Here is an 18,794-nt window from a genome sequence, read left to right as displayed (position 1 = left end):
TTTTTAGGAATTTTTATTGAAAAGACGACATTTGAAGAATTTGTAGAAATCTGCGAATAAATTCATATAGAAAATAAGAAATTTAATATATAAAATTGAAATATAAAATTTAATAATTGATTCTAGCATCGATTTATTGACAAATTTCTTTTGTGAAATATGGTCCTAACAATCTAATTAGTTTACTGTATTATTTTTACTTTATTTTTCTGAAAATGTACCTACCCAAATTCATGATTCTGAACGTCGACTATGCACTCAAACTCAGTAATTATACATAGTGGAAACATTTTATTTGGCTTAAATGAATCCTAAAGAATTTGTCCATAACACTGCATACTCAATTTAACTACCTTACATAGGCGGTCTGTCCCTTAAGAGGTTAAAATTGGTTATAAAGATAAGACTCACTGGACTTTTAGCGCGGACCTCTAGTTTACCGTGGTGAGTATCCCCCCCCCCCTCCTCCTCCTTCAGTTCAAGTCTCATGCACGTCAAACTAAAGTAAGATTGAAATCTTTCATGTTTTTAATCAAAATTCCTTACATTGAATAGCTCTTGAGAAGAACAAAAATGTTCTGATTTTATAATATGTAATCAAAAATAGCTTTTTTTTACACTTGTGCGTTGAAACAGAACTAGAGGAGCAACTAAGTCCCAAAGTCGTTACAGTAATGTTCATTAAGTTTGACCTCCTCCTCCTACTGGTTAGTTTTCAGTGCTTAGATGAGCATCTCCAAGCTGACCGCCACTAAAGTCAGGGCTGATCATCAAAGACACCAATTTATGGTTTGATATTGCCTTACTACAAATTGTTAAATGTATGTAAAATTTGATATTAATAATGGTAAAATCTCTTGTCTAGTAAACATAATAATATAGGATTGGAAAAAGATTGGACATGTTCTCGCTCGTCAGCGCAGTAAAATTCAGAAAATAAATTTTAGAAAAAAACAATGTTGGCATAAAAAATAAATTTATTTTTAGGATAGAAAGATTTCAAAAGGTTTTTTTGTGAAAAATTTAAGGTATCCTCTTAATGAAATGGACTTTATCTGCGCTTACACCATCAGGTTACAAAGTTTTAGAGATCGAAAACTTAAAATTTTTTTCTAAACTAATCAAGAACTGAACTAAACAGATACTTTTCAGTATTTCTAAACCCATTTCAAATGAAAATAAAAAACCATTTGAATCAAAACTCTTATTTTAGTAAAAACTTAAAGTTGAGAAAAAAATAGATAAAATATTTGAAAATTTTCCATGTTCTCATTCCTCAGTTATATTTTACGAAGTGCTCTACATGAAGTTAAAGATTTAAACATGAAAATACCTCGAATGATTGAGTTTATTACCGAGTATTGACGATAAACTTTATATTTTATTCCGCATAAAACATGGACAAAATATAGAACAGACAAACCAGCAGGAATATTCAGCATGAACATGGAGAAAATATAGAATAGACAAACCAGCAAGAATATTCAGCATAAAACATGGATCAAATATAGAATAGACATAACAGCAGGAATATTCAGTATAAAACATGTAGAAAATATAGAATAGACAAACCATCAGGAATATTCAGTATAAAACATGGAAAAAATATAGAATAGACATAACAGCAGGAATATTCAGTATAAAACATAGAGAACATATAGAATAGACAAACCAGCGGGAATATTCAGTATAAAACATGGAAAAAATATTAAGTAAACAAACCGGCAGGAATATTTAGTATAAAACATGGAGAAAATATAGAATTGAAAAACCAGCGGGAATATTCAGTATAAAACATGGAAAACATATAGAATAGACAAACCTGCAGGAATATTTAGTTTTGTATAAAACATGGAGAAAATAAAGAATTGAAAAACCAGCGGGAATATTCAGTATAAAACATGGAGAAAATGTAGAATAGACAAACCTGCAGGAATATTTAGAATAAAACATGGAGAAACTATAGAATTGAAAAAACCAGCGGGAATATTCAGTATAAAACATGGAGAAAATATAGAATAGACAAACCTGCAGGAATGTTTAGTATAAAACATGGAGAAAATATAGAATAGACAAACCAGCAGGAATATTCATAATAAAACATGGAGAAAATATAGAATAGACATAACAGCAGGAATATTCAGTATAAAACATGGATGAAATATAGAATAGACAAACAGGGAGGAATATTCAGTATAAAACATGGACAAAATATAGAATAGACAAACCAGCAGAAATATTCAGTATAAAACATGGAAAAAATATAGAATAGACAAACCTGCAGGAATGTTTAGTATAAAACATGGAGAAAATATAGAATAGACAAACCAGCAGCAATATTCATAATAAAACAAGGACAAAATATAAAATAGACAAACCAGCAGAAATATTCAGTATAAAACATGGAGAAAATATAGAATAGACAAACCAGCAGGAATATTCATAATAAAACATGGAGAAAACATTGAATAGACAAACCAGCAGGAATATTCAATATAAAACATGGAAAAATAACAATTCAGAATGAAATGTAACAAGCTTTTACGCAGAGTCTTGCAAAATATTTCTAAAATGTACATTTCTCGGGCTAAACACATATATAAGTGAGTTGGACAGGTAAAAATTAAAGGCTAGCTAAGGCGTCATGGCACTTCAATGTTGACCAATTTATCTCATTATCCAATTAGAGATATGAACGCTTCAATCGGTGCTATCAGTAAATGGAAATATTTACTTCTACTGAAACTATATTGACCTAGTCTTAATATTTAAAAAAAATTTTAAGCACTCTTGATCTATGTGTATTGTGGATAAAAAAGAAGACAATTTTTTATACCAACGAGAACTTTAAAATATTTAAAAGTTTTAAAAAAGAAAATTAACTTTTGTACATTTTTTTCATTTTCGAACTTATTTTTCTCTAGATACGAAAAAAACATTAATTTAAAAATTAAATTATAAATGAAGAAACATTAAAGAAAAGCTTTTAAAGAATATTTGTTTAGAAAATACCGAACCAATATCGTTAGGAAACTATCATGGCAAAATCTGTTGTCCCCTGTTTTATCCTTAATTTTATGACAATTTGCAATTTTTTATGAAACATTGCAATTTTCAGATTGAGCACAAGAATATCTATTCAAATAAAGTGGTAATCTCTGTTTGTTTGTTTGTTCGATCATAAATCATCTCTTAAACTTTGATTAGAGAACTCATGGAAATGTTTTGGTTTAAACATTTCAAGTGGAGTAAATTGAATTTCATAGAGAAAGTTTATTTTCCAGATCAAGCTGGGTTTCCAAGCTTCTTTATGATAAGATGGTTTCGTTTTATTACATTGGGTGAGAAAAAGGATCAAGTTGGATACCGTTGATATTAATCAAAAACTATCTAATATTAATAATGGATAAAGAGTGAGAATAAACTTGTTAAAACAGCTACTTTACGCCTAGGTGTGATAATTAAGTTTATAACAATCATATCAGATCAAATCATTTAATATCTGATTTCTTTTATTACTCCCAGAGTTTCCGTTTTCTTGTATTAATTGTAAACAAGAAGTAGTTTAAATCTTGGATAAAATCTAAGTACATAATGTTTATAATGTTAAAACATTAACTTGGTTATAAAGCATTTAAATATGTTTGTATTAAGTTATAATTTTATTTTGCGAGCATGAATTTGCACATTTGACAACTTTTACTACCTTTAAAACGGGTTTAGAGCGTTGTTAAAATGTCAGATTTCTAGATAACCTTCTATCTATCTATCCGACTATTCAAGTCTCACGTAAGCATTTTATTATTGCAGTTTACAGGCTGTAAAATGTTGGCAGTTGAACCGGTTTGTAAACTAGTAAAACTGCAGTTTAAGGGTATGATGTTTGAAGGTGTATATATGTATGGATGGGTCCTATACCGGAGCCCAGTATTCAGGTCGTAAACCAGGATTCCCAGCTTTTATTGATCGTAACACAAACATAAAACAAAACAAGTCTCTGCACGCATCCAACGATGAACTCGCACATTTTCAGGTCGCAGTTTGGCAGATTTTATGATTTATTATTTTTCTGATTTGTTTGTGTTGTGGCATGTGTGTGTTTGCTTACCTGTATATTGCTGGTGGTTTGTAGCACTGCTGCCCGGGAAATGAGCTCAAGTATACAAGCGGAGAGCGCTGCACTGTCTTAACATTCACGCAGACTCCGATCCTGTCCCCTACCTTTCCCCTTACCCCCTTATACGTTTCCCTCATACAATAATACCCCCTTCCTCCCTTACAGCCCACAAATAGTTCACAAACGTTAAGGGACCGTAACAGAAATTTTAAGGTAGCTTATATTTAAAAAGAGAAATGGCAGATTCACTACGGTACCCTTTAAACATTTGAATGGTCATCGAAGACAAAGATCGGTTATCTCCTAAATGTTGTGAAAAATCCGTGAATTACGAGTGTAAGCTAGCGTACAATGTGAAATCGATGCCGCTGACGTCAGAGTTTATCCTGGAATATCTAGATCAATATTCTACACACAATGCGGTTTTCAAAAACTCGAATGAGAACATATGTATACTCTTATAAATACGTTTCTATAGATCAATTAGGAAAAGTCCGTCATCCTTGAACAGTCGCAGGTTTAAAGATACTCTTTCATAAATAAAAACCAGTTTTGTGAACAAAGTTAATTAGCACAAGCGGTTCAAGGATAAATAAGGAATAGCCATTAATCCTTGATCATTTATAGGTTTAAAGGGTACCGTTGTGAATCAGAGATTGCACTTACAGTCCCTTTAATAATACATGCGTAAACAGTTAACATGTATAAATAATACAGTATTCAGCTTAAAAAGTAATATATAATACAAGATTCAGTTTAAATTATCTGAAGGGCCTGGCGTTGCCCGTGGAATAAAAAAAATAGAAAAAAAATGTGAAAAAAAATGTTGAAAAAAATTTCAGCCCAATCGGTCCAGCCGTTTGGCCGGCTATAGGCAACATATATATATACGAATGTATTGTTTTATTATATAGATTACTTTATAAACTGAATTCTGTATGATGTATTTACTTTATAAACTGAATTCTGTATTTTGTATTTACTTTATAAACTGAATCCTGTATTATATTACTTTTAATATATATTACGGGATTCAGTTTATAAAGTAAATACATAATACTGGATGTAGTTGAGAGAGTAAATAAATAATACATGGATTCAGTTTATAAAGTAAATGCAAAATACAGAATTCAGTTGATACGAAAATATATAATACAGGATTAAGTTTATAAAGTAAATATATAATACAGGATTCAGTTTAAAAAGTAAATATATAATACAGGATTCAGTTTATAAAGTAATATATAATACAGGATTCAGTTTATAAAGTAAATATATAATACAAGATAAGATAAGATAAGATAAAGTTTATTGCTAAAATAAATGTATCTGTATACAGATAGAGTTTACAATTACAAATCGATGATTATATTAGCAGTACAAGTATAAAGCAACTAGAAATTCAAGGCGCTTCGCGCCATTCTTTCTAGCCTTAGAGGGCGCTTCGCGCTCATCTTCTAAATTAATTGTGTGCATGTTCTCTTTGTGTACATCGTAAAACAAAACAAAAATAATTCGCGGATTTTCACAAAAAAATTCGTGGATTTTCAAAATTTTCAAAAATTTAATGACGATCGAATTTTGATGGAGACAAATATTTAAAATTTAAATCATTCATAAACCTTCCCTGGGGTCCCTAGATTAGGTGGAAAATATCTCTTGGCTGTTTTGATTATTTTTTCCACCTAATTTTAGTAATAATAACAAAACATTTCAATTAAAAATACATGATTCAGTTTATAAAGTAATATATAATTCAGGATTCAGTTTATAAAATAAATATATAATACAGGATTCAGTTTATAAAGTAATATATAATTCAGGGTTTAGTTTATAAAATAAATATATAATACAGGATTCAGTTTATAAAGTAAATGCATAATACAGAATTCAGTTGCTAAAATAATATATAATACAGGATTCAGTTTATAAAGTAAATATATAAAACAGGATTCAGTTTATAAAGCAATTGCATAATACAGGATTTAGTTAATAGAATAAATAAATAATACAGGATTCAGTATATAAAGTAAATGCATAATACGGAATTCAGTTGATAAAATAATATATAATACAGGATTCAGTTTATAAAGTGAATATATAATACTGTATTCAGCTTATGGAAAAATACAGAAATACAGGATTCAGTTTATAAAGTAAATACATAAAACAGGATTCAGATTATAAATTTAAATAAATAATACAGGATTCAGATTTTAAGTTTTTTTTCAGGAAATTCTCGAAACTTTTTTTTTGCTGGTATTTTCAATATATTCTTTCCGCCACCAAATCTAACCAAACCCCATCGTTGTATTCACCCCCCCCCCCGCCCCTCCCCTTCCCTTCCATCCCTTGTCCTTCCCCCCGAAAGCTAGAGTTTCTACATTAGAAAGAGAGGACTAGTTGAAACGCCATTTCTTCTTTATATCGATTAAATACTAATTTTCCAAGTTGTACATTATTACAGTTTTTATATGCTCAGAAACTGATGGGGTGAACGGTTTACAATCAATCAATCAAGGAGGTTCTAAAGGTTTATCACAGCGGTCCAACTTGTTAATTAATCAAGGGGATTGAAACATTTATCACAGTGGTCCAGCTTGTGAATCAATCAAGAGGGTTATTAAGGTTTGTTACAGTGGTAACAGTGGTTTTGATACAAGTAAAGAATTCCATTTAGCCATTTCTGTAATTTACATATGGATTTCTTATTGGATTTTAAGATTTAAATAGACAGATAGATAGATAGATCTTGTCGCCTTTGCGATTATATTAGTCCTGAGTACTCACCAAGCAAGTGTGTGAATGGAATATTATCGAAGTTAAAGTGAAGGTATATTCAAGTGAAATTATGTACGTTGTAATTTTGTCCGTTACTATAGAGGTTGTGTTCCTTCAACATTTCTACCTTGCACGCCACTCTATGCAAGTTCCGTCGAAGATATCATCGGAATTTTACCAAATACACCTATCAACTTAATCTAGATTTAAGGGTTGGCATAGAATCTTTATATATCAAGAATTTAATAATAGCTAAATGATTTGGTTAGGTTAGGCCAAACCTAAGGTGCACGTAAACTGTCCAGGTAAAACCAACTACAGTTTCAGTAGAAATAAATCTTTCCATTTACTGATAGCACCGATTAAAGGATTCATAACTCTAATGGATAATGAGATAGATATATACTATTTCTATTGGTTCAGAATGGACAACAAAAAACAAGACTGAACCCTGATTGGATCAGGTGCTAATGGACCCAGCATAAAGGAGTGAACTATCTACAAGTTTATATAGCGATTTGCATCCTGTCTATTTCGAAATAATTTCAGTCATATGTTGATCTCTTAGTCAAAACCCGTCAAAAAAAGCGTGAGAGCTTTTGGGGCAAAACGTGTTTAAAAAAATCAGAAATCTTTTCCATTAATTAAGCTACAGGACTAAGACTTATATATTTTAAAGCCCTTGAATTAAAGAACATGTGTCATTTGTTACTATTTGTTAAAAGTAAATATAACTATTTTTGAAAAGTTTTTTGACTTTTTGAACTTTTTTATAATCCTTCCTGACCATTAAAGTTAGAGGTATAATTTTTTTTATGAGGAGGCATTGAAAAGTTGTACAAGGGACATGTATCACACTCCCTTTTCTCAACTCCAAGTGAAAAATCATAGGGGGGTGGAAACCCCTCCCCCCCCCCCATCTATATTAGACAAAAATTGGGCATCAGGATAGGATTAATATTTCTGTAAGAAATTATTAAGATGGTATAAAGCAGTGCAATGATGATATTTGACTATTTTCTTTACATGATTATAAACATAAAGATAAAGATTAGAAAGATTATAAAGATTTTAAAGATAAACAATCAAAAATCAAAAAGTTTTAGTTTACCTTAGTAAAAAAACCGGGACCTTTCATTATTTTGGGTCTACCCTGTACAGTTTACAGTGTACTATTACTGTGTTCACGATTAGAATATTGATGACGTTTAAACTCCAGGAGGTTGATTCATAAACCCTTCAAAATAATCATTAGTTTAATCTAATTATATTTAATTGAATCCAGGGGTTACCCTTCCTAACAATAGGTAATTTAAAGGGAGTGTATGCCAATTTTCGAAAGAGGTATAGAATAATAGAACAAGCATCTGGGACGAATTTAATTCAAATGTTTCTTTTAATTTGGAAAACATCTTTTGTGACTTTTTCATCTTAGAATACATTTTTCCCGGGGTCTGTCATAAGTCACGTACACACTTGAATGCCGATTCAATTAGCGCCTGATTCAATCAGTCATGTGTTTGTTGTCTATTCTGAACCAATAGAAATAGTATGGCGGTAACATCTATCTTTATATCTATCTCATTATTCAATCAGAGATATGAATCCTTCAATCGGCGCTATCAGTAAATGGAAATATTTACTTCTACTGAAACTATAGTGAAGTCATATACTTTAGAGATAAAAACTTGTAAACACGGCTCAAAATTTACATATTGGAAAAAAAACAGGTGTCACCTTTTTATGTCAAAAATATTTTTTAACATTTATTTTTTAATTTGAATTTTAAAACCTCTCTTAGCACTTCAATTATTTAAGTTAAAAATATGTTTTATAATCATCTAGTTCAATGTCATATAACATTTTAGTATAATTAGATGGTGCAACCGGGATAGGGATGAATTTATTTATTTAAGGCTACAAAATGAACTCCTTTCAATTTGCTTACATAACTCAAAAATATTGGGCTATGGCTGTTCTAATCTTCTCACTTTTCCGAAAAACTCAAAGCCTGGCTTTATATCTTAAACTACCATTGTCCTCAGGCATACTGCTTAAAAACTTTTTTACGTCAAACAAAAAATCTAATTTGACGCACTTCCGGTCAATGGATTTAAATATTTTTTTTTACTTTTTGGAAAGCCCGCCTCCGAGCTACAAGAGATCAGATTGCACAAGTGTGGCAAATAAATTTAGCACATATTGAACACACTTGTTAAACGTAATTTTGCACATTATCATATATTCTTGTTTTCACGCCAAGTTACTGACTAATTTCTAATTATTTTCATACTCAAATAAATTTTGCTGAAAATTTTTGTACTTTTGCAAATTTGCCAAAAAATTTTCAAATTCTGAAAGATCTTTTAAAAAATGGATTACTTGTCTTATTAGGGACATAAAACACAGGTTTTACAGGAGAGGGTTCAAGTTCACCCGCCTTCTCCCCTCCCCGCTCCCCCCCACCTCCATTGGCATTTACCAGACACCAGTTTCAAAGAAAAGGTTTAGTTTAGTGGCGTTTGACCAGTTCTGTGTGTAATGGCGTTTTGAGGCCAGAGTTAAAGAGACGTGTTATTGCAGTTTTATGAATACTTGTACACTGTAAAAAGTACATTTGTTATCCATTACAGACTACTAGTGTGCAATAACTATAGAAAATAGATAGGTTATTAATTGTAATATTCTTCTTTAAAAAGTTGAATGATCTGTATGTGTGTAGTATTAGGATATTATTGGCTAAATGACCAATTTACTGAAAGGCAAAGTGGCAATATAAGTTTTCTGTTTAAGTTCAACATATCAGTACATGTGTAACAATTGATTTAAATGATAATACTAATAATAGTAATAATAATAATAATACATATTTATTTTTTGCTGCTTTACGTCGTTAACTGTAGTTTAAAAAATTACATTTTTTATCTATCATGATATTATTTTTGCATATGTCAAGTTAAAAATATAAAAATCTTTTAAGTTTTTTTTTCTCCGAATTTATTAATTCCTTTAAAATGACGTCTTAAACTCGTTAAATGTTAAATAATGTCAAAACTGGTCCCATCATTGTATTTAAAACTCCTACACTGGTATTTTTTATGATTTATGACGCTTAAACTGCGTTGTTTGTTTTGAATTCAGCTGCGTAGGCCTGCTGTGTTGCGTAGGATGCGTAAGGGTTACATAATCTAAATCAGATTGGATACCCCACCTTATAGACTATACACGCAGGTATAAGAGACACGGTCACATCTACTAAAAGAGGTTGCACACGTCAAACTACACATCTATTACACTAATACCTAAATGCCCAACATCGTTCGTTTCAGTAAACATTTCCATTTACTGATAGCGCCGATTAAAGGAATCATAACTCTGATTGGATAATGAGATAGATAGGAACCCTGATTGGATCAGGCGTTAACGAACTCGGCATACAGGAGTGTACCACAAAAAAATTGTTGGCTATACAATTATCAACGTATTTTTACTTACCCGAACAGATATGCAGCCACTCCGAGCTAAACTGAATCCTCTTTTGGGCTATTCATTAATAAAAATTATAACATTATAGCTGTAGTGTTCAGTCATGTGTTTGTTGTTTATTCTGAACCAATAGAAATAGTATGGCGGTAACATCTATCTATCTATCTATCTCATTATCCAATCAGAGTTATGAATCCTTCAATTGGCGCTCAACTAAATGGAAATATTTACTTCTACTGAAACTATTTCTGTACACTATTTCTATTGGTTCAGAATAGACAACAAACACATGACTGAACCCTGATTGGATCAGGCGCTAATGGACTCGGCATAGAGGCCGGAGTGGCTTGGGAACCCAGTGCTTGCCAAGGTTACTAAAAGTTACTGCCGCCGTTTACCCGCACTTGACCGATTTTATTGGGAAACTAAATTATCGCTATAAAAGTCTACCCACTCAAATTAGAATCAGAAAATTAATCTAAGAACATTCCCGCGGGTCTACCGAGTTCCCCAATCAAAATTTGAGGGAAATCGGTTCAGGGGTTCCTGACAAAAAGACATACAGACATACAGAGATTACAACTTTATATATATATTAAAAAATTCTAAAATCAGAATTAAGCTTTATATTTTTAATATTTGTGATGTTTCATATATATATACCTATAAATTAACCTCTTTCGTAGTAAAATGTTTGGGAAAGAAAAATGCCGCATCGTTTTTCATTATAAACGAATTCTGTTTAAATTGGTGAACTTTCGTTTAAATTGAAATCGGTTCAGTCGTTTTGGCGCATATTGGACACGTACAAACAATCAGATCGACGGACAAACAAACTATATAGTTAGATCCTCCATCTCTCCCCATTGGCATATTCCCCCCCCCCTTCCCTCTCCCTGGGTATCAGCCCTCCTCTAGCGCTAAAAACCTAAATCCCCATCTCTTATCTACATACTAGGACAAATTACAATAACACCTCCCAACATCTATCTTTATATCTATCTCATTATTCAATCAGAGATATGAATCCTTCAATCGGCGCTATCAGTAAATGGAAATATTTACTTCTACTGAAATACGCTGTACACAACATTTGGTGTACCGTTCATAGGATTTATGTACGCTGTACACAACATTTGGTGTACCGTTCATAGGCTGTATATACGCAGTACACAACATTTGGTGCACCGTTCATAGGCTGCATGTACGCTGTACACAACATTTGGTGTACCGTTCATAGGCTGTATGTACGCTGTACACAACATTTGGTGTATCGTTCATAGGCTGTATGTACGCTGTACACAACAATTGGTGTACCGTTCATAGGCTGTATGTTCGCTGTACACAACATTTTGTGTACCGTTCATAGGCTGTATGTACACGGTACACAACTTGGTGTACCGTTCATAGGCTGTATGTACGCTGACACAACATTTGGTGTACCGTTCATAGACTGTATGTAAAATGTACACAACTTGGTGTACCGTTCATAGGCTGTATGTACGCTGTACACAACATTTGGTGTACCGTTCATGGGCTGTATGTACGCTGTACACAACATTTGGTGTACCGGTTCACTGGCTGTATGTACGCTGTACACATATATTTGGTGTACCGTTCATAGGCTGTATGTATGCTGTACATAACTTGTGTACCGTTCACAGGCTGTATGTACGCTGTATACAACTTGCTCTACCTAGTAGTCGGGTCTGTACTTTAAACTGTAGTTATCAAGTGTATTAGTGAAATATATATTATCATCATTATTATTATTATTGTATTTTCGCCTGGTTACTCTGCTGTATAAAAAAATGTACAGTGATAACCAGAAAACAATGGAATAGAAAGACAAATTTTTAGCAATACATAATTAAGTGTATTTGATGTTGTTACAAAGCAAATAGCTTTACTAGACACTTGTTAAACCATTAATTAAGTGAAATGAGGTTGTTTGTCTTTTGCACTGCAAAATTGTGTTTCCCCTGCTCATTGGATTATTTCAAGTCATAACTTGAGTCTAAAAGTTGTTTTCCTATTTCAGAGTTCTTTGCAGGTTTTCATTGCATGAAGGAAATTATTTGTCAACTATGTATATATATATAAATACCTAAAGATTGAAGTAAAAATATAGAATACATTTTTCTCATAACTTTTATTGAATAAATCAAAGAATCAAGTATTTAATTAATAAAGTAACAGATGAATCATTTAATCTACGAATCAAGTAATCAATAAAAAAGTAATCAATAAAAAAAGTAATCAAAAAAATCATTTTATCAATGAATCAAGTTATCAAGGAATCAAGTTATCAAGGAATCAAGTTATCAATGAATCAAGTGATCCACGAAATAAGTAATCAACTAATAAAGTAACAAATGAATGAATTAAATGAATCAAATGATTAATGAATCAGGTAAGCAATCAATCAAGTAATCGATGAATCAAGTAATCAATGAATAAAGTAATCAAAGAATTAAGTAATGATACAATCAATGAATCAATGAATCAATAGAACAATGCATTAAGTAATCAATAAAGTCAAGTAATAAACCTATTAATCAATATTTCACGTAATGTAATCAATGAATCAATGAATTAATTAATCAATCTATCAATAAATCTAGGAATCAAGTAATCAAAAAGTCAAGTAACCAACCAATTAATCAATGTTTCACGTAATGCAATCAATCAATCAAGTAATCAATGAATTAAGTAACCAATGAATTAAGTAATTAACTAATAAAGTAACAAATAAATTAAGTAATCAATGTTGAAATCCAATGACTGGAAGTGGGTATAATTACAGATTTAGTCTATTATGGTAACGTTGGCATTTTGGCTATTGTTGGACAAATTGATTTTGGCAATTGTTGGACAAAAAAAAATGATTTTGGCCAAGAAACGTCAACAAAGGGTTAGGCCAGTAGGGTTAAATTTCCTTGAATCGATGGTTCAAATAGTTTCCCTTCGACATTTCCTTTATCAAGAGTTAAGCTCTGAGTTGGGGAGTATAGCTGATTTCTTCTAGTTTCTTCTTCTACTACATCTAAAAAAACGAAAACAAATGTTGCGCTTGGTGCACTTTTAGAAAACAATTTTCAGGAGAACCATTTTAAAATCAATTGGTTTCCTCTCAATAAATTGATTAAGTTACAAAGGAATTTAGTTTTATCCACAAACTATTATTTTTTATTTCCTGTATCTTTGCAACCTGATGTCGCAGACTTTTGTTATTCTAAACTGTGAATTCTGTTAGATTAAATAATCTAAGGTTGAAAGATCAAAGGTTTACACCATAGGGTTTAGAAAATTTGATCTTATAGCAAAGACTCAATTTCTTGTAGCAAAATTTCTTTCTTCAAAAATTTGTTTTATTTTCAAATATAAGTATCCTTTTTAAATCTAAAAAACAAATCCCTCGTTATCTTTTATGTTTCACACTCCAAATCCTCACTTTTTATCCAATTTAATCCATTCTTACACGTCCCCATTCCACTACATAATTTCAACCTCCATTCTATTACCCGCTCCATCCAACCACATACCTTCAACCTCCATTCTAATACCCACACCATCAAACCACATACCTTCATCCTCCATTCTTTTGCACGCTCCACCCAACCACATACCTTTAAACTCCATTCTTCTACCCGCTCCATCCAACCAAATATCTTCATCCTCCATTCTTTTACACGCTCCATCAAACCACATACACTGAACCTTCATTCTTTTGCACGCTACACCCGACTACATACTTTCAAACTCCATTCTTTTGCCCGCTCCATCTAACTACATACCTTCTAACTTCATTATACCCAATCAATTCAATTTATAACTTTAATCCCTTTTCCTTATGTATATATATATATTATACCACTAACATTTATCCCTTCTTCTGCTCCATTCCATTATATATCTTCAATATATCTTTCAATACCTTTCAACATCCTACCTTCCTTTCCTTTCCTTACCTTACCTTTTCCTTTCTTCATAAGCTTTCCTTACCTTTTCCTTTCTTCATAAGCTTTCCTTACCTTTTCCTTTCTTCAAAACCTGAACTTACCTTTTCCTTTCTTCACATCCTTTCCTTACCTTTCCCTTTCTTCATATTCTTTCCTTACCTTTCCCATTATTGATATTCTTTCCTTACCTTTCGACATCACTCTCTTCCAATCCTTTCCAGTCTCCATACCTTTCAACACCCCTATACTCCCCCCCTCCCCCTCCTTTCCCTATTCTAATGCCTGCGACACAAGTAAACCAACATTAAGGATTCTCTTTATCTTCCCCATATTTCAAGCACCTTATCCAACTCTAATACAACTTCAAGTCTTAAATTCTTATTTAATACTCAGTTCTACATTTCCTTTACATTTCCTTTCACAATTTTTTTCACAGTTCCTTGTATTTTTTCTTAAATATTTCCTTTCACATTCCTTTAACATTTCCTTTAATCCATTCGCATTCCATTTCTTTAATATTTCCTTTGAAATTTCCTTTCATATGTCCTTTTATATCATCTTTAACATTTCATTTCATATTTTCTTTCTCCTTTCACAATTCCTTTTACATATCATTTCAAAATTCATTTTAGATTCTTTAATATGTCCTTTCACATTTCACATTTTCTTTGACATTTAATTTTATTTTTCAATTCACATTCTTTTTCAATTATTTCTTTTCACATTTCATTTGACATTTTCTTTATCATTTCCTTTCATATTTCATTTAACATTTCCTTTCACATTTTCTTTGACATTCAATTTTATATTTTAATTCACATTTTTTTCATTTATTTCCTTTCACATTTCATTTGACAGTTTCTTCAAAATGTCCTTTCATATTTCATTTGATGTTTCCTTTCATATGTCATTAAACATTTTCTTTCATATTTCATTTAATATTTTCTTTCCTATTTCATGGAATATTTTCTTCATATTTCATTGAATATTTTCTTCATATTTCTTTTCTAGTTTGTCTTCCAAAGGTTTTAGTTGAATAGAAAGCGCCGCGAGAATTTCTAGATTAAAGACGAGCAAGAGAAAGGCCGTTATTTTCCTTTCCGTAAGAACACCGATAAGCAATTATTCTAAAGATAACGGTTGCAGGGAACTGTTGTGAATCGAATATGGCTACTTATACAGTGATAACCAGAAAACTCTGGAATAGGAAGACGACTTTTAAACTCAAGTTATGAATTTAAATAGTCAAATTAACATGAGGCACAGCAATTGTGCTGGTACACAGACCCATTTCACTTAATAAGTGATTTAATGACTTACTATTAAACTTTTTACTTTGTAACGCCAACAAATGCCCTTCAGTATTGCTTTTTTGTCGTCTTCCTATTCTACAGTTTTCTGGTTATCACTGTACAAGAATTGAAGTTTAATTCAAACACATTTTATTGATTTTTTAAATATAAGATACTCCAAACTTTTAAATAATTCTAACAACTGAACTATAGTCTTGTTTAAAAAAAGGAGTTGTGACTGTAATCTAGACTATACACAGTACACGTACATTCTCATTTTCTTTATAATATCTTTAAATATATTCTGTACACGCTCCGTTCTTTCCCTAGAATCAAGAATGAAGCTTTTCTTTCCCCTCCTACCCCCCCCCCGCCCTCCTACCCCTCTTCCTCTCTGTTGTATATGATATTAGTTTGTAGATGTTGTGTGTGTATATATATCCATGGTTTCCTGCCGCCATTAATACCAATTTATACCACCCTGTCCGATCCAGCAACATTTACTGGAATTTATGCCTCCCTGTTAGGCCCAACTGAACCAAATTGAAATTTGTATTGGTTCCCTAGTCCTCACGTTCCAATACAAGATAGGGGTCCACATTCACATATAGACAGGGAGATAGGGGTCCGTATACACATATAGACAGGGAGATAGGGGTCCGCATACACATATAGACAGTGAGATACGGGTCCGCATGCACATATAGACAGGGAGATAGGGGTCCGCATTCACATATAGACTGGGAGATAGGGGTCCGTATACACATATAGACAGGGATATAGGGGTCCATATACACATATAGACAGGGAGATAGGGGTCCGTATACATATAGACAGGGAGATAGGGGTCCGTATACACATTTGGACAGGGAGATAGGGGTCCGTATACACATATAGACAAGGAGATAGGGGTCCGTATACACATATAGACAGGGAGATAGGGGTCCGCCTTCACATATAGACAGGGAGATAGGGGTCCGCATAAACATATAGACAGGGAGATAGGGGTCTGCATACACATATAGACAGGGAGATAGGGGTCCGTATACACATATAGACAGGGAGATAGGGGTCCGCATTCACATATAGACAGGGAGATAGGGGTCCGTATACACATATAGACAGGGAGATAGGGGTCTGCATACACATATAGACAGGGAGATAGGGGTCCGCATACACAATTGGACAGGGAGATAGGGGTCCGCATACACATTTGGACAGGGAGATAGGGGTACGTATACACATATAGACAGGGAGATAGGGGTCCGTATACACTTATAGACAGGGAGATAGGGGTCTGCATACACATATAGACAGGGAGATAGGGATCCGTATACACAAATAGACAGGGAGATAAGGATCTGCATACACATATAGGCAGGGAGAAAGGGGTCTGCATACACATAAAGAGAGGGAGACAGGGGTCTGCATAAAATTTAGGTAGGGAGATTTAGGTCCGCATGCACATTTAGACAGGGAGATAGTAATCCACATGCACATATAGACAGGGAAATAGTAGTCCACATGCACATATAGACAGGCGGAAAGGGGTCTGCATACACATATGGACATGGGGATAGGGGTCCTTATACACTATGACATGAAGATAGGGGTCTGCATACACTTACTTTACTCATCTTATCCTATGCCTAATTCTGTTCTTTTCCTGGTCCAATCCTTTACTCATCTTATCCTATTCCTAATTCTGTTCTTTTTCCTGTTTCAGTACTGTTCCTCTTTTCCTGTTTCTATACCTGCTTCCTCAATAAATATCCTGAACTGTTAATTATAAAAATCCTAAATTATAATAAATTCCACAATCTAAAAAGTTAATTAAATTAAGCTGATTAATTTCCGTCCCCCCAAGGTGCAAATTGAAAATATAAAATTCAAGCATTTTAGTCTTGATTCGAGGTTTCCTTGGTAATTCTATACTTGGTAATGGAGTAATGCATTAATGGTAGATTATGGGTTATTAGTTGAATCATAAATAATATTGAATATAATTATTAAAGACCAATCAGATTCTTCTATCAGAGCTGGGATATTCTTTTCTTTAGAAGATCAGGTTTCAGTTAAACTATACTAATATAACGTAGTGTTAAAGGAACTGTTCACAAACTATACTAATATAACGCAGTGTTAAAGAAACTGTTCACAAACTATACTAATATAACGTAGTGTTAAAGGAACTGTTCACAAACTATACTAATACAACACAGTGTTAAAGGAACTGTTCACACACTATACTAATACAACACAGTGTTAAAGGAACTGTTCACAAACTATACTAATATAACACAGTGTTAAAGGAACTGTTCACAAACTATACTAATACAACACAGTGTTAATGAAACTGTTAACAAACTATACTAATAGAACACAGTATTAAAGGAACTGTTCACAAACTATACTAATACAACACAGTGTTAAAGGAACTGTTCACACACTATACCAATACAATGCAGTGTTAAAGGCACTGTTCACAAACTATACTAATACACCACAGTGTTAAAGGAACTGTTCACAAACTATACTAATACAATACAGTGTTAAAGGAACTGTTCACAAACTATACTAATGCAACACAGTGTTAAAGGAACTGTTCACACACTATACCAATACAATGCAATGTTAAAGGAACTGTTCACAAACTGTACTAATACAACACAGTGTTAAAGGAACTGTTCACAAACTATACTAATACAATACACTGTTAAAGGAACTGTTCACAAACTATACTAATACAACACAGTATTAAAGGAACTGTTTACAAACTATACTAATACAATACAGTGTTAAAGGAACTGTTCACACACTATACTTATACAATACAGTATTAAAGGAACTGTTCACACATTTTACTAATACAATGCAGTGTTAAAGGAACTGTTCACACACTATACTAATACAATGCAGTGTTAAAGGAACTGTTCACAAACTATACTAATATAACACAGTGTTAAAGGAACTATTCACACACTATACTAATACAACACAGTGTTAAAGGAACTTTTCACAAACTATACTAATACAATACAGTATTAAAGGAACTGTTCACAAACTATAATAATACAACACAGTATTAAAGGAACTGTTAACAAACTATACTAATACAATACAGTATTAAAGGAACTGTTCACAAACTATACCAAG

At 32.3% G+C, this 18,794-nt stretch overlaps 1 protein-coding gene across 2 annotated transcripts in view; it reads right to left on the bottom strand.

Moving 5' to 3' along the window:
* The window catches only part of LOC111711183 (homeotic protein ultrabithorax), a 55,152-nt gene extending 50,962 nt beyond the window's left edge, over nt 1-4,190 (bottom strand). For both annotated transcript variants that reach the window (XM_023485463.1, XM_023485464.1), the window contains exon 1: nt 4,109-4,190. The gene's annotated coding sequence lies outside the window, so the exon portion shown is untranslated. The remainder of the gene's footprint in view (nt 1-4,108) is intronic.
* Nucleotides 4,191-18,794: the final 14,604 nt, after the last annotated feature.

Source organism: Eurytemora carolleeae, unplaced genomic scaffold, assembly GCF_000591075.1.
Source record: "Eurytemora carolleeae unplaced genomic scaffold, Eaff_2.0 scaffold232, whole genome shotgun sequence".
Classification (NCBI taxonomy): domain Eukaryota; kingdom Metazoa; phylum Arthropoda; class Copepoda; order Calanoida; family Temoridae; genus Eurytemora; species Eurytemora carolleeae.
Note: the sequence above shows the minus strand (reverse complement) of the source record. Positions and strands in the feature narration are given on the sequence as shown.